Source organism: Phaethon aethereus, assembly GCF_964289735.1.
Source record: "Phaethon aethereus genome assembly, chromosome: 2".
Classification (NCBI taxonomy): domain Eukaryota; kingdom Metazoa; phylum Chordata; class Aves; order Phaethontiformes; family Phaethontidae; genus Phaethon; species Phaethon aethereus.
Window position 1 is genome coordinate 19,681,338 of NC_138582.1, and position 18,203 is coordinate 19,699,540.

Here is an 18,203-nt window from a genome sequence, read left to right on the forward strand (position 1 = left end):
AAATTAGAACCATATACTATAATGCACCTATCGTACAACATACTTTCAGTAATATGTAAGGTATACTATTAAAACAAAATGCTTTTGTTTATAAAATAATTCAGAATGTTTTGCTGATATTCAGAGATACAGTTTTAAATTATTTTAAACTGTAATTTTTAGTATATTCAGGGACAGAAACATAGGTGCATCATGGGTCTATGCACATTCTTTGCTGGCAGTTACTGTACAGCAATGTTTACTACTTTTCAGTGAAAAGTGGGGCTGAGGCTTTCAAGATGACAGTTTGTTAAACCAGAAGAACATTCGGTCTTATAAACTTGTCACAAAGTTGTAATATTTTCTTTTCTATCTTGCTTATAACTCAAATACAATTTATAGCAATGGAACAGTGATGAGTTTTGATTCTACAATATAGTACAAATTTAATTAAGCGATGCACATTCTAAATAAAGAAAATGGTTTCATGTCCTGACATTTCAAATGAGAAAATTCAATCACAGGAACAATGAAGTATAGCCATTTTACTTATTTATTTATTTAACTCTTGATCTCTAAAGTTGTATTTTATTAGTCTGCCTGATATTTCACAACTATTCTGACAGACTGTAGATAACTTAAGTAAGAATTGAACATATATTTATGACAGATGAAAATGTCATCACTCATTTTATCTAATCCATCAAGAAACTTTTATTTTATTGTAATTATATTAAACTCCAGGACAACTGCAATTTATGCAGTGGTCTAGTGAATGCCCTCTCTTATTCTGAAGATGAGTCACGCTTAAAACAGTTATCCAACCAGCCTATATAAAATTCAGCTAACATACAATAATTTCTTATAGCTGTAATCAATTAATTAAAAATAACAGATAATGCAGTTGATTAAAGTCTTTCCAAATTCTCTGTGGAGATATCTCTGTTCAGACAAAATCGCAAGGCTTTGTATTCCCCTATTTCTTCCAGCGTAAATACAGCTACTACTATTTTTTGCTTGTGTGCAGTGACAAATTATTACTGTCTCTATCTTCTTAGGTCAGTAAGACCTTGTAATGGGTTTAACATCTAGGATTTTTGGTGAAGAAAAACAGTGATACCATTGCTTTGCAGGGATGCCTACATCACAACAGTGTGTGCTGGTGAAGAAAAAACTAAAAGGCTGTAGCCTGAATACAAAGAGTTTTACAGTACTCGAACATAAACTCACAATAATATGCATGTACATACGTGTGTATTAACAGCATATGCTTGAAAACATCAAGACTTAACAACATTAAAATGATCAAGCAACAACCATAACATTCTGGCAACCCCTAATGAGAATAAGCAATATTTTATCTTAACATTCTTTTTAATCAACTATTTACCCTACTTCAGTAACTTAAGACACAGCAGTTATGAAAGATCCTACAATGGCCCACATATACTGTTAGATCTTTGCTTAAAAAAACATGCATTATTTGTAGCATTTGATCAGACTGAATACATGAGTTGAGTTTGTTTGTTTGTTTTTCTTAGCAAGCAACCTGATCTCATATTTTCATGAGAGTGTCAGTATATAGTGGCTTTGTAAGTTTGAAGCTTGGTATTTCTCTAGTTTTCTCTAACACCCAGAAGAAGCAAAAGATATTCCTTATTTTCCTTTATTTCTAGTCCTTCCTTTCTCCCCTGATCAAATTATTAATGGTAAGTGAAGCCTCTTCCTATTTAAGATACCTACCCTGCTGAAATGCAAGATAGATTAGACCATCTTTCCCTGGCCTGCAGTCAGAAATTTTCTGTGAGAAAACCTACATGCATAAAGCAGAATCTCATATGGGTCACATACCCATATGATATTCTTAAATCAATAGTATTCCAACTTGTGCCAGCCCATTGCCTCTTGTTCTTTCACTGCATACCACTGAGAAACTGGCTTCCTTTTCTTTACTCCCCCAATCAAACATTTATACATATTGGTAAGATCCTCCCACCACCCACATCCTACATAATGAAACTGAACTTGCAACCAAAATTCCCACTTCTTGAAGCTAAACAGTGCCAGCTCTCTCAGCCTCTCCTTGTATGTCAGATGGTCCAAATCACCTTTGTGGCCTTTCACTGACTTCCCTCCTGTATGTCCATGTCTCTCTTGTACTTGGGAGCCCAGAACTGGGCACAGTACTCTAGGTGTGTCTCACCAGGGCTTAGGAAAGGGGAAGGATCATCTCCCTCCACCTGCTGGTGATAGCCAGTATCCCAGGATACCACTAGTCTTTGCTACAAGGGCACATTGCTGGGTCATGGTCAACTTGGTGTCCACCAGGATCCCCAGGGCATTTTCTGTAAAGCTGCTTTCCATCTGGTCAGCCCCCAGCAGGTACTGGTGCCTGGGGTTCTTGCTCCCAGGTGCAGGACTTTGCATTTTCTTTTCCTAAACTTTGTAAGGTTCCTCATAGCCCAGTTCTCCAGCCTGTCAAGGTCTCACTGAACAGCAGAACAACCCTCTGATGTGTCAGTCACTCCTCCCAGCTTTGTATCATCTACAAACTTACTAAGAATGCCCTGTCCCATCAAGCAGGTCATTAATGAAGATACTGAACAGTGTTGGTGCCAGTACTGAACCCTGTGGTATACCATTTCTGCCTGGCCTCCAACGGGTCTTCATGGTACTCATCACAATCATTTAAGCCTGGCAGTTCAGCCAGCTTTCAATCCACTTCACTGTCTGTTTATCTAATCTATACTTCATCAGGCTGTCTATAGGATGTGTTAGGAGACTGGTTTTGGAAGTCTTCCTAAAATAAAGATAAATAATATCCATTGTTCTTCACTCAACCACCGTAAGCAGTCATTTCATATGTTCTTTCCCTGTTTCTAATTGTGGCTCACTCCTCTATACTGAACAAGTGATCTATATGATGGATTTTGCATTTTCTTACTTTTTTTTTTTGACTGCATACATCTTTATCATCACGTTCTTTCATCTAAGACTGATTATGAGTATTTAACATTCATAATTATTGTTTATTTGAAAATAATTTTCTAAAACCACCTCCAAACTATTGTTTTTAATATAGAATGACTTCTTCAGTCTCTTCAATAATGTGCCTTCCTATTTAATTTGCTTATTTATAGTGTCCTGGAAGAGAAGCCACCGAAAATCTCCTCCCATTCCACAATGGGAAATACCAGGTTTCAAAAGTTTCAGCCTCTCCACTAACTGAATGCAGAAGATCTTCTCCATCCTGACATACACAGGATAAAACCAGACTAACCCTTCTCTTAACATGTAAAGCCTGTATTTTAAATAACCTCTATATAAAACCGACAACAATACAGAATTTAAAACTTTTAAAGATTTTTTCAAACAGAGCAAAAATAACGGCATCAGCTGGTGCTAACTTACCATAATAGAAGATATTTTCAAGACTAGTTATATAAAGGTCATCATCTTTTTAGATAATGATGAAATATCATTCCTCTGTCCTCACTAAAATAACTGCTTCTTTCCTTCATTCTGATTATCTTTTTCCTTATTTTGGTAGATTAGTGGTTAAAAAAAAAAATTGCTAGCATACAAATATTTAATTAACATAACAAAAAAGTAATTTTATCCTTCCGGGATCTCCTTTTGACTCAAATACATTTAGAGATGATGAGGGGTACCTTTCATAGGTCCCTCTTGGGAAGTTATGTGCTCAAGTTGTGCTTACATTAAAAAGATTTGTTTGTGTAGCTCTCTGTACACCATTTTGAAGACCTGCTTCTTGGAATATCAAATTATATTTTATTTGATAGATTTGAAGTCTGATAAGAATAGCAGAGTGAATTTTGTTGCTTGTTTGTCCTTCAGTTCAAAATTAACATTTTGCAAGTTATTTAACTTACACCATTAGGTATTTAGGAACTGAAGCTACTTTCAAATACATTTACTAAAATATTATCATATTTAGAAAACCCTGGTGGTTTGGGTTTCTTTAAAACTATGAGAAATAACTTTTTTCGGTGCTTTTAGAAGTCTGTTATGCAAAGAGGAAAAATAAAGAAGCATTCAAGATGGAAAAATAGTAACATTTAAGATCAGCTTTGATGGTGAAATATGAAGTTTACGTACCTGTAATTCGTAAAACTAAGTACAAAAGATTCTTAAGACAGGAAACCAATAGTCTTCTATTTATAGTGAAATTGTGAAAAAACACAGGGATCACACAGCACTGGGTCAAATTCAAAATGAGATCAATTCCTCTAATCAGCAAAATAACCTTATAATGTATTTTTATATATATATAAAATATATTTTTATAGGGTTATATATTTAATCTTAACATTAACTAAATCCTAGTGTCCCTAAAGAAAATATGAAGCCTCCAGTTGAAATCAATGAGGACAACCCTTGGTGTCTACAGGCTGCAGCACTGCTCCTTTTTTGTTAATGGAGGAAAGTATTCAAACCATAGCCTCTAAATTGGTGGCACTACTCAACATTTTAGGTCAGATCATTTTGCTGTTCTGTCACTCTCTGATTGTCTTCTTTCTCTGATATTTTTCCATTTTGTTCATGTCCCCTTCTATAACCTGAAATCGTACTGACAATACATGAAAAAAATGTACTGGAAGAAATTGATTGGAGTGACTAATGTATTTAAAACAAGTACTCATTAAGATGAAAGAGAACAGCTACTTCATCTTACTTCTTTTGTTTTTCCCAATTAATATCTGTATTGATTAAGAAATTACTTTGAAAACGTAATTCTTTTAGGATGGGGAAAAAAAAAAAGAAGAAGAAATTATAGCAACAAAAACAAGCCTGGGCTGAGACATTTATTACAAGTAAACCCATAATAACTTGCAAGGAACTCAGATGAAGAATTGCTTACTGTGTGAGGGAAGCATTTGGAGAAGGTGGTGGGAGTTTGGTCAATTTGCATAGGACTGAAATGTTAGTTATAGTTACAGCATCTCTGTTAATATTTTAAATTGATTTTTCTAATTTATTATTTCAGCCAAAAGTTCCAGATAACAAGGTAAAATAAGAAAAAAATATTCATGAGAGAAACTAGATCCTAACGTTTTCACAACCCTTTGTTTTGATGGTTTGGCTGCCCTTGTGAACACTTTTTACTGAACCTGCAAAAACCAGCCTTAATCTGCTCACTTAATAAGTATCTGAGTAATCACAATGTGCACTTGATCAGTAAGACTTAACTAGACCGTAACAACTCTTGCTGTGCAGCACACTTGAGTTTCTTACCATTCCTAGTGCTGAACAGAAACACATGGCATGCATCATCCACAGAAAACAACCTGGCACGAGGCCACTGAAAGCAAAAAACACCAAACAGCTTTGCTGGAAGTTCTTAATCAAGCTCTTTGAAGGTAAAGTATGGCTCTGGGACCCTGTCTTTCCTGTGCACTTGGTGACCATCCAATAGTTTGATAAAGAAAAAAAGGGCAGGTAGGAGAAAAAAGAGAAGTAGGTTGGGACATGAAGTCTGCTGAAAGTGGGAGCACAGGAGTTAGGACTGAGTGAGAAAGAGGGTTGAAACTGCATGGAAAAGAAATTACAACAGAAGGAAAGAAAAGTATCTGTTTATTACTGATTTTAGCTAGATGCTCTGTTGTATTAATGTATTACTCATGATTCTTCTACTTAATTAAACTTGTAGGAACTTAAATACATACACTATTTTTGTCTGGGATAGAGATAATTTTCTTCATAGTAGCTAGTATGGGTCTGTGTTTTGGATTTGTGCTGAAACCAGTGTTGATAATACAGAGATGTTTTCCATATTGTTGAGCAATGCTTACACAGAGTCAAGGCCTTTTCTGCTTCTCACCCCACCCCACCAGCGAGTAGGCTGGGGGTACACCAGAAGTGTGGAGGGGACACAGCTGGGAGAGCTGACCCCAACTGACCAAAGGGATATTCCACACCATATGACATCATGCGTAGAAAGCTGAGGGAAGAAGAAAGGAGGAGGGCATTTGGAGTTATGGTGCTTGCCTTCCCAAGTAACTGTGATGGGTCCCTGCTTTCCTGGAGATGTCTAAACAGCTGCCTGCTGATGGGAAGTGCGGAATGAATTCCTTGTTTTGCTTTGTTAGAGTGTGTGGCTTTTGGTTTACTTATTAAACTGTCTTTATCTCAACCCACAAGTTTTTTCACTTTTACCCTTCCAATTCTCTCCCGCATCCCACCATGGGGGAAGTGAATGAGCACCTATGTGGTGCTTAATTGCCGACTCGTTTTAAACTACTACAATACATCATTAAAAGCAATTTACTTTTTTTTTCCCAAAGATTTTTGCCCATCTGAACTAGCTACTAAGAAAGTTCTTGCTGTCCATGATGTTGAAGTTTTTAGTCTCAGTTTTAGTTTACTCCTAGAAAACAACAGCTAAAACTTAAAGGAAATTAAACCAGAAACAGAGAAGTAGTCATCATTATTTCTGAAGTGTGTATGGTGCTCTGCTCGTAGGCAGAATGGCACTTCTTTTGTCCTACAGGTAACACTGATATGGAATCATAGAATCACAGAGTGGTTTGGGTCGGAAGGGACATTTGAAGATCATCTAGTCAAACTCCCCTGCAATGAGCAGGGACTGACGTTTGACTTTTTACTATCATATAGATGAAAACTTTTCCCCCTCCTTGTCAACAAGTTATTCCATAACCATCTGCTTCAGAACTCCTACCATTATCTTGTGGGAGTATGTGGGCCACTCTTATGCCTTTTATGCTTTATAAGTCTGAGCACTGAAATTACACATTTTGTAATTCATATGTTTTTCCCCCATTTTCTTATTATTTGGTACAGTTATGTCCTATAGATAGTGTTTCAAACCAAAGTCATGGATAGATAAACCATTTTAAATAACTAGGCTGAATATTTGCTTTGGGAGTTTACGAAAAGAAATCTACAAGATTCAAGTGAAATATTTTGATCAAGCTCGCAACTTCACACTTTCTAAAAAAGAGAGAGAGAGAGGTGTGAAACTGAGGAGCAAATGATTTAGCAATGGGAAAAAAATTATTGCAGAAAAAAACCCCTGAGCAATCCATTGAAGAATCTCTTTTAGCTCCTTCTTGTTTTTTTTTAAACACAAAGCATAAGAGCTGGATTGTTTGTTTGGCAAATATTGACCTACGACCCTACCTATCCTCTCCACCATCTTTTTTCTCCATTCACTTTGATTCAGAGCTCAGTTTCTTTGCAGGCTGCTGATGAGCAACTTGAATAGTTGTTCATTATGTTATTGTCAGTTATGCTGCTGAGACTGTGCATACTGCAATCAAGGACCTGTGGTGCAAAGCACACTGACAGTGCCATGAGCTCACTTTTCCACAGCCTATTGTTGTTTCCAGACATATATCCTCTCCTTTTAAACTTGAACACACCTGCTTGTTACTGTTCCTAAGCCTAACCCATTTAAAAGATCAGAATTCACACTGTCTCATGGAGACACTGCTGCTGGTCATTGACCTGTGAGAGGCCTTGAGACCCTTGTTATCTCTAGGTTTCACCATCATGTCTGCTGACACCCTGCTTGTCTATTAAATACAAAAAGGTAAAATATATATTGCAGAGAATTTATATCAAACTGTATGTATGTGTCAGTTCAGACATGTAGAAAAACAGTCTCCAAACCAAACCTCTGTTAAAGCTCTCAGACACATTATAAAGTCTAATACAGAAGCTTTTGCACTATGAAAGGCAAGTGATTTTCCTTATCTTCTACTTGTATAGAGGCCCAAATTATCTAACTATTAAATTCAGTTAAAATCTTTAAAAAAGTTCTCTAAGTATGAGCTTTCCCTTCCCATATAATATGGCATACAAAAACTTTTCCAGAATTCACCATTCATTTATACAATATTTTCTTTTTCTTTGCGTGCTTCTGCCACAGGTTCAGATAAGGGAGATCCCGATCTTCCACTGGTCAGGTTAGAGAGCGACAGCCATCATACTTACTATATTGTAATTTCTTCTCCGGTTACTTAGTTATGTCCAAATAAAGTAACTGAGTTCCAGGTATATTATGACATCCCGTTTCCAAAAATACCTTAAACAGGGAAGAAACATAAATTTTCAGGAAAGTTCTGTTACACCTGTTGCAGCATGGTTATAGCACTTCAGATATCAGAGACAGAAAAAGACCTCTGTGTTCACCCATTATCAATAAAAAGTTGATCTCCATATTATATGCTCATCTGTAACAGGTACGGCACTGGAAGGAAGATCCCATGAGTACAGAGCCTCAGGCTCTGCCACTGCCCTCTACCTTTCCCTGAGCATATTAAGTGCCATGTTTTTCCTTTTATTGCTCTCCTTTTATCTACTCTTCTAAACCTCTTTGTTCCTCTGTTTGGTTTTCATCTACTCTGAACTGCCGCTATGGTACTGAATGCTGATGAGACAATGAAGTATTCTAATTCAGAAGGCGATTTTTCAGCTGTATTTCTTATCATAACACAGCCATCCTGTATTTATATGGGAAATGTCTGCATCCAGGTACCATGTTAAGGGCAAATAACTCAGCTGCTTAAAAGTACCCTGGATGTGTGAGGGATTGCAGGCATGGGTCGCCACCGCAACATGGGCAGAGACTGATAATATGACAGGCTTTCAACTCGTGTTGCTGATTCGCACCCTCTCCCTGCCTTTCTAAAGCCCTGCTGGTGTTGTGCTTCTGCTGCTTCAGTCATATCCCTGTCACTGTCACTGTGCAGGGACATTCCCAGTCCTGCCTCTCCTCTGCTGGCTCCTCAGATCAGTCTGTCAGCAATTCTGATTCTTTCCTCGACCTGACTGTGCCAGTTACAACTTTCAACAAAAATATATGTACAGTTACATTAGCTTTATTTGTTTTGTTTTGTTTTTCAGAACTGGAAGGAACAAAATTAAAAACCTAGGACTGAAATAACCCTTCAAGGTCACTGAGTCTACTTGCCCCCACTTAAGGGCATTTGTCAACTATACAGTAAGTGCAAAAGCTGTCATGTCAATGCTCACATTTGTACTATGAAGACACAGTACAAAATAACTTTTAACAGCCAGCAAAATAATAAAACATGTAATGAGAGGAAAGAATAATGGATTTTGTCAAAGAAAGCAAAAAGCTCAGGAAATAAAACCTTCAGAGGAAACAATACAGACTTTTTAAACTCACTATCTACTTTTCTTCTTAATAGGAGACTAGTAAGGCAGAAGGATTAAATTTGAACAAATAATAAAACATACACATCACGTATTATGTATATCACCATTAACAAGAAAAAGAATAAAAGTCAGATTGTTTTCACAGCTTCATAAGAATTTGGCTTGAAAGGACCCAAAATGACTGAAGAAAGATTTTTTTTATTTGTTTGTCACCTCTGCTCCAGGATGGCAAATCAAGAATATACAGATGCTGTATTGCTGTATAGTATTTTAGACCCACTAAATTACATTTGAAACCTTTGAAAACAAAAGCTATTTTTTATTTTTCTTAGTTCCTTAATAATTTCCTCTGCAGCTGATGGAGGTAAGAAGCTGGTTTTTTTTCTGTAGACAGTATAGACAACTTGTTTACCCTTTCCACTTTATAATCACTCATAGTGATCCATCTTTTAGAACAAACACAAACAAGATGCATTCAGCAATATTTCCCATCACTGTAACATGTGGCAGAATGTAGATTAAAAAAAATTCAAATCAGAGAAGGTGAAAGTGGTGCTGATCAATTGGTGGAAGCAACTTGATGAAATGGGAAAGCTGAAGCTTTTTCAAACTGTGTAGTGAGCCATCACACTGCTATAAATGTACTGGCTTTCTCTGCACAACTGAAAATTATTATTTCTTGTAAGAGTTATAAACTATCAAAACTATTAGATCTACTGGCATTGATATAATATCAGGTAAACACAAGGATTTTTTTTATATATATGTATATATGGCTAGTAGCTGAAGATATTCTAAGGTTATTCTTCCATTTATTACATCAATACAGAGCTCCTGCTTGTAGACCAGATAATTTTATGGAAAAGTCCACAGAATTTAACAAGGGTGAAGCAGTATAAATTTACTGAAATAACATTTCCCTTACATAGAGGTTTATACCCTTTCAAAAATTCTGTGCATGTAATACTTTATTATAAAAATTTATAGAGTGTTAAAAGTCTCAGGGGAGATTTATGTTCTCTGCTAAGCTTTACAGAAATTTCCCATAAATATAAGCTACCTCTAAAGGCATGTGTAGAGTGATTGCAGCAATGATGTTTTTTCCAGGAAGTATGTTACCACTGTCTTCTTAGGTTCTTCTGTTCACCTTCAGCTGCAATGCTGTTGTCTAGATATTCCAGGTGCTTGCTGCTTTGGGAGAAGTCTCCTGTCTTGTTAGACATCCTGAAAATTAGCATCTGTACCAAAAAAAGACCGAGGACTGAAGAGAGGGTGTTGTTGATAAAGAAAAGGTAGTTCTGCCACCCTCCTGTTAGACATTATTTTAATTCTCAGCACCCCCTAATCCTGATTATTTCAACGGACTACTCCCTAAGAGGATTTTAGGTAAAGATTTCCCAGTTCTTTTATTTTAGATAGGAAAGGGAGAGATTTAAGATCACCTGTGGCCCTGAATCAACCTGTAAAAGTAGTATAAATGTGGTTTGACTGAAGAAGATCTAAAGGGTGTGCATGATGGTATCAGTTTACCCAGGAAAGATTGGGTTATAGTACCACTCAGGACATAGTGAGCACATTAAAGTCCACAGGTAGTTGCTCGGCCGGGTAAGCACGTCCTGTAACTCCCTCCCGCCTGCAATATCCATGGCCCAACTGCTGTCAGCACCCATGGATTCACCGGGGAACCTTTACAAAACAGAGAATGAATGTCATTAGTACTGTTCAGAGGAAGGCATTATTTGATTCAAACGAATGGATCAAACAGCATTACATTTCCTGTGAATTTCTCTACAAACCGTATAAGAATGATAAAGCAGAGAAATGTTTTGCCATTCTATGGATGTAAAGAAGAAAAGTAACATTTTGAGATGTTATTTATTTGGAAAGTGTTGATATACGGATTTTTAAATACTCTAGATGGCTGTCGTGGCTTAACCCCAGCCTGCAACCAAGCACCACACAGCTGCTCACTCACTCCCCCCAGCTGGATGGGGGAGAGAATCAGAAGAGTAAAAGTGAGAACATTCATGGATTGAGATAAAGACAGTTTAATAGGGAAATCAAAAGCTGCACACACAAGCAGAGAAAAATGAGGAATTCATTCCCCACTTCCCATGGGCAGGCAGATGGTTTAGCAGTTTCCAGGCTCCGTCACATGTATCAGTTACTTGGGAAGGCGAACACCGTGATTCTAAATGTGCACCCCTTCCTTCTTCATCCCCCAGCTTTATATTCTGAGGATGATGTCATATGGTGTGGAATATCCTTTTGGTCAGTTGGGTCAGCTGTCCCAGCAGTATCTTCTCCCAACTTCTGGTGCACCCACAGCCTACTTGCTGGTGGCATGGGGTGAGAAGCAGAAAAGACCTTGACTCTGTGTAAGCACTGCTCAGCAGTAACTAAAACATCCCTGTATTAGCAACACTGTTTTCATCCGAAATCTCAAACATAGCTCTATACAAGCTACTATGAAGAAAATTAACTCTACCCCAGCCAAAACCAGCACAATGGCTTTTGAGAGTTGCCTGTTCAATAGATTTTGTAACAGTGGTAAGCTGACCTTGGCTGGTTGCCAGATGTGCACTCAGCTGGCTCTTACCCCCCTCCTCAACAGGAGTTGCCGGAAAGTAAGAGGGAAAAGCTCATGGGTCAATATAAAGACAGGGAGATCGCTTACAAATTACCATGATGGACAAAACAGGCTTGACTTGGGGAAAATTAATTTAGTTTATTACCACTGAAAATAGAGTTTGAATGGTGTGAAATAAATGCAAACTAAAACAACACACTCTCCCTTTCCCCTAAGCAGCACAGAGGGGAGTGGGGGATTACAGGCAGTCCGTAACAGTTCCTTTCAGCTGCTTCTTCCTCCTCATACTTTTTCTCTGCTCCAGCATGCATCCTCTCCATGGGCTGCAGTCCTTCAGGATAGAGTCCTCCTCTACTCCACTGTGGGATCTCCCAGGCTGCAGCTTTGTTCAGGGCATATTCAGTTACTCCAGTGCGGGGTCCTCCGTGAGCTGTAGTGTCAATATCTGTTCCACTATGGTTTCTTCCATGGGCAGCAGAAGAATGTCTGCTCCAACACCTGGAGCACCTCTTCTTCCTTCTCCAATCTCGGTGTCTCCAGGATTGTTTCTCACACTTCCCCTCTGCTGATACATCCCTGCCACCAACACTTCCTCCCTCCCGCCACTCCCTCACTGTTGTGCAGTGGTTTTTACCATTTCTTAAATATGTTTTCCCAGAGACACCACAAACTCCTCTGACAGGCTCATCTGTGTCCTTCAGTGAGTCTGTTTTGGAGCTGGGTGGAACCACCTCTGTCCAGCATGGGACAGGCCCTGGCTTCTGCTCACAGAGGCCACCCCTGCAGCTCCCACCATTACCAAAACCTTGCCACCTACAGCCAATACAAGAAGTTATAAGATAAATAATATTTTTTGCAAACATACACTGTTCGCAAACACACTGTGACTTCTAACCTTGTCATCAGCTTACCTAACATTGATGACCTGAACACATTCAAACATTTAAAAATAGATGCAATTGCAGGGACTGAACAGGGAATTGTGATACCTCTGGTAGGCATAACATTGAAGAACCTACAATGCATGAAAAAAAAGAGTGGTCCAGCACAGACATCTTTTAAAAGTCAATATGTTTAATCAGTTAAAAGTTGGTGCAGAACTAACATCAAAATGTTTGTGTCTTTTTTTTTAGTATTGCATCTAGCTATGGAGCTAAACAAATAGCGCTGAAGTGCAAAGACCTGAATTGTGCGTTCATCAAAAATATAAAGAGATGATTGCAGCACTGATTGTCATAGCAGTTGGAACATAACAGATATGAAATATTTTGACATTATTCTGAAGCATAGGCTCTCTACCTATCAACTTACTGACACAGCACGCACTTATACTTAGCAGGGCTACCAGCCAGTGTAGCACTGGGGAATGAAAGGTGATAGGAAATTATTAGGGACCTAACTGGAACAGCCAAAAGTCCTGGGATGTACATTATATTCAGCCTGTTAGAAAAATATAAAAATAGAAACCCCATTCTATCAGGAGATAGGAATGTAGAGAAAAAAATAGAAATAATGCCTGACTGTGTTCATATCAGGCCACCACTGTGAGAGAACGTGTTGTCTCCATGGTCTGAATGGATGAAGGACAGTTGGCTCAAATCTTGCCAGCACACATGGGTCTGGAAACCTTCTGCAGTAGCCCCACACACGACCTTTCTCAGCCTGGTCCTTTGCCTTTGCACATGAGTTCACATGTCTATGAGTGCAAGCAGCAGTAGAGGGAGTAATTGATGAAGAGAGAGTTATGTACGGGAGGACAGGACCAAGAACACACCTTATAAGGAGCGGCTGAAGGAATTGGGGTTGTTCAGCCTGGAGAAAAGGAGGCTGAAGGGGGACCTTATGGCTCTCTACAACTACCTGAAGGGTGGTTGTAGCAATCTGGGTGTCAATCCCCTTTCCCAAGTAACCAGCGATAGGACAAGAGGAAATGGCCTCAAGTTATGCCAGGGGAGGTTTAGATTGGGTATTAGGAAAAAATTATTCACTGAAATGGTTATCAAGTATTGGAACAGGCTGCCCAGGGAAGTGGTGGAGTCAACATCCCTGAAGGTATTTAAAAGACGCATAGATGTGGCACTTAGGTACACGGTTTAGTGGTACAAGTGCTAAGTGGACTTGGCGGCATTAGGTTTGCAGTTGGACTCTGTGATCTGAAAGGTCTTTTCCAACCTAAATGATTCTATGATTCTATGACCTGAATAAACTTTTTGACATGAATTTTTGAACTGCTTCTCCAACCCTGCTGTTGCACAGGCAAGCTTTATCCTAGAGCCCCCCTCTGCTTTAAAAGACCAGAGAACTGTAGGAGCCATCTATAAAGTGTGAAAGGAGCTTTTCTAGAAAGAACAGGCCACTACTGTGACAGAGCTAATATTGGTCATATATTGTACTATTTGATTATATAGCCCAAAAATAAGTTAATAGCACTATATTGGGACCTTTAAATAAATTTAGTCTGATTTTCAGGAATGGCAAGAAATGTCCCTTCTCTGAGGGAACTTACTGCTTTAACTCAGCAAGGAAAAAAAAACATTTCATTTCTGAAAAAGGTAAGCTTGTGAGGTGCGTTAGCATGCAAAAATGTTTGGAGAAGCTGCAAACTTGCAAATTCTATATAAATTTTCAGTGTAGCTATGGTTTGGCCTTAACACAATCAATTATATTAGTAAAGTGACAAGAGGAGCTTTATATTCATTTAATTCTGAGTTGTATTGGTTATCAGAATTCAGAATATTGTACAAGTAATGTAAGGGATTGGATAATAAAAAAATAACATTTAAAATGTTACCTTGTTCACCTACATCACATTCATGCACAAATTTTTAATGCAGACTCCTTCACCTCCAAAAATTTACATTTTTTTTAACTTTCCAGGGGACCAAATATCCAGCAGTTTTGTGTAATAAAAACCTGACCACTTTAAATTTTTGCCACTGACAGCACACGAATCAGGAAAAGAATGTAGCTGGTTTATTCCACCATGCCAAGAATCATTGCTTAATAATATCTCTTCCATTAATTTCTGACAAGACCAGAAAGCTTAAACAGGTATTGAAATACTAGTTCAGAGTACAACATTGCTATTAATGTAGCAGTCACTTTCCCCAAACTAAAAAAATTCTCAATAAGAGCCATTTACATATATATATGTATTTATATGTATATATTAGCTGCAACAGAAACATGGGACTTCTCCATGTGTCAGGTCTCATTCATTTAGTAATATGGTGTCAGTATACTGCCAACATTCACAACAGAACTGTCGCAGATGGTGTGTTTAAAATAGAACTGGCAAATTCTGTTGTTTCACTTGAGGTGTATTGAAGTGGTGCAATACTTTATGGGAAAGCTGAAATGTTATTCTAGATTAGGCTAAAGAAGATTGGATTGACTACTTGTATCTAACAGTCTCTTTTTTAGCCAGCTGAAGACCTCACAATGAAGTACTGCTTTTAAACATCTTCACAAGTTGTATTTTGTATAACAGTGCAAAGAGTACAATATACGGTCAACTCATAGATTTCCAAGTTCCAGTATTTTCTGTATCTGTTTACCAAATATATGGAGCTGAACCTTGTAAATCATTCAAAGAAAGAAGTGTCGTTGACATTAGTGTGGATATGGTCATGAGGTCAACAAATCCAATGTATTATATGTTCCCTAAAATAAAATACTGTAGAAACATAAATTAGAATAACAGCACAAATACACAATTTACAATTTGCAATGTCACATTGACTGAGTCTATGGTGAACCATCTGAGACAATGGCTTTTTGTATTTTAGGTTGAAAGAAACTTTTAGGTTGAAAAAAAACCTTACATTATTTCTAACTTCAATGTGAAGTTATGGCTCAGGGGAGTTGCAACTACTGTGGTTTTATTTCACAAGGCAGAAAGCTGGTTGTATAGATACAGCATAGATTTCTGCAAGCTGTTCCTCTGATAGATCTCCATTAGCAAGGGACTACACATGAGAAGTTAGCTCAGTCGCAGCCACTGAAACCTTGATTTTTTATTTCTTTTTGTTCAAAACTGCCATTGAACACTCTCAGCTGCTGTACTGATGATGTAGATAGTCTGAGACTAGACAGTGGAAGAATAACTGACATTCAAGCACGGGTTCAGGCTGATTTAAATAAGTGATAGGATGATAAACCTTTAATAACATAACATCAATTCTCTTACCATAAATGTGATAAAATATTACTTATGTAGGACAACAAATGAGAGTCTAGCTTTAGAGGTATAGACTCTGCTCTGGTATAAACTCATGCAGGTACAGAGTTCCCCTACACAATAGTATCATAGTGAGCACATAAACCACTATTTCTAGCAATGTAAAAAATTCCTGACATAGAAAGGTATTATTGTTATTATTATTATTATTATTATCATAGTTGAGTTGGGCAAACTCAACAAGGAGTGTTGCAACATCTCCTGATTTAAAATATGTAAGAATATTTTAAAATTAATAAATCACAGACACAACTCCTTTGCACTCCTCCTAATCAAATCAGTTGCATTGATTACTCTTTCTGCAGTAGTCCTCTCTTGCTATCACTCTGTTCCCTTCTCCAATCCCGCCAAGTCCCCATTCAGAATCAAAAGTGCAGCTGCTCAGCAATGAGCTACACCTGCCAGACCTATGGTCTGCTCCCTCTCACATCTCCAACAGGTACCACAGTCACTCATCACTGCCCTTGGAGAAGGTGGACATGACCCTGGAGGCATTCTGCTCACTTGGCTATCAGGGCAGTGTTATAGCTTGGCAGCGTGGCTCTCAGCAGCTGCTGACAAAAACATCTGTGGCACCCAGCTGCACAGTTCCAGAGATATCAGGCACAACTCTGCTCAGTAAGTTATTTATATGTTGCATCACACATTCTTCTGTTGTTTATTCTCCTCTATCATGCAGCCTACATTCAATTTTATTTGCTTATCCATACACTAATCATACATTGATATTCTTATCATTAACAGCATCACATTTTGCAATCATACAATACATCTTCAGACAGCATTTTTTTGTTTAAAAATTTTCTTCGTATAACACTACAGTTATTTTCTACAGATAACTGCTTGTGAGTCAGTTACTCACACAAGTTCCATATTACTTCTGTTGCACAGCTGCAATAATTTGAGATTAACTCTTTCAGGCTGGTATAACCTTTTTTTTATCTTAGAGAATAAATTTTATTTGTTTTTCAAGAGATCTTTTAGAGTTCTTTTCCTCCTTAAAACAAATAAATAAATAATGCAGTGCTAGTAAAAGCAAACTTATACTAAATATGTATGTATTGAATAACTAGCTCCAAATAGAAGCATACTATTTTGCAATATTATTAAAACTGGTTTGAATTTTTTTCATTCCTTTTCCATACAGGAGAGAAAATATGATATTGTTTTCATTCTAAACTCTAGGAAATTTTGAATACATTGAGGTTTAGAGACGATTTTTAAGTCTCCTTAAAGAGCTGTGAATATTCATGAAGTATTGGTTTCTCCCTTTTGTGCCATGTGGTATGTTTACTTCTTCCAATGCACTTCTTCCTTCCTGATATCAAGACCACCTCTGTGACTGTGCTGCTGCTGCTGTCAGGTGACTCTCAATCTATAGCTGATTTTATTCAAAGAGGAGCTGAGAACCTCAAAGTCTTTCTAATGCCAAAGGGAACACCACTTGCTTCAGGGAAGTCACATTTAAATGTATAAATGCGGTTTAAAGATCTGAATTTTAAGCACATACATAGGAAAGAATTGTTACGTATAACTCCACATGCAATCTCTTTTGTGAGTGAAAAAAAGACATCTATTTTACCCAAAGTCCTTCTTTTTTTTTGCTGTAGCCATAAATACCTCAATTGTTTTGCTTTTTCTACTTTCATAAAGCAAAGATAAATACTCTCTGAGCTGTTTCCTAAAAAAAACCAGGTGATCTGTACTCTCACCATTTATTCTCTTTTAAAACTCTACCAGAGCTTTAGTTTCAGCTGTAGTTCAAGCAAACAGCAGGGGAAAATAATAAATGTACTACCCATTTTTCTCTATATTCAATTAAAGCTGTCTTGAATAGTCCAGACATAAGAAATACTTTGTGTTGTAAAACAATAACATTCAAGGTAAAGCTTGAGTTTATTAGGAATATAGTCAAGTTTTATACCTTTTTCTCTATTCAGTCTGTAATCTACAACTCTCTCGGGCTCTAAGAACAATTCATTATAGTTCAACAATATGATAAAAATGGTCTTGAAGGTTATTGGATTTTTTTAGTCAGTTTGCCTATCTTTTAAAATAAATTCATGTTCATGTTTTTTGCAGTCTAGAATGAATTTTTTCTGACAGTTATTTTAAGAAGAGTTAAAGTCAAAGATGTAAAAATTATGCTTACAAATTAAGACATAATAAGAAAAATTGCACAAATCAAAGAATTCATAAATGTTTGATAAGTTTATTGTAGCACTTAGC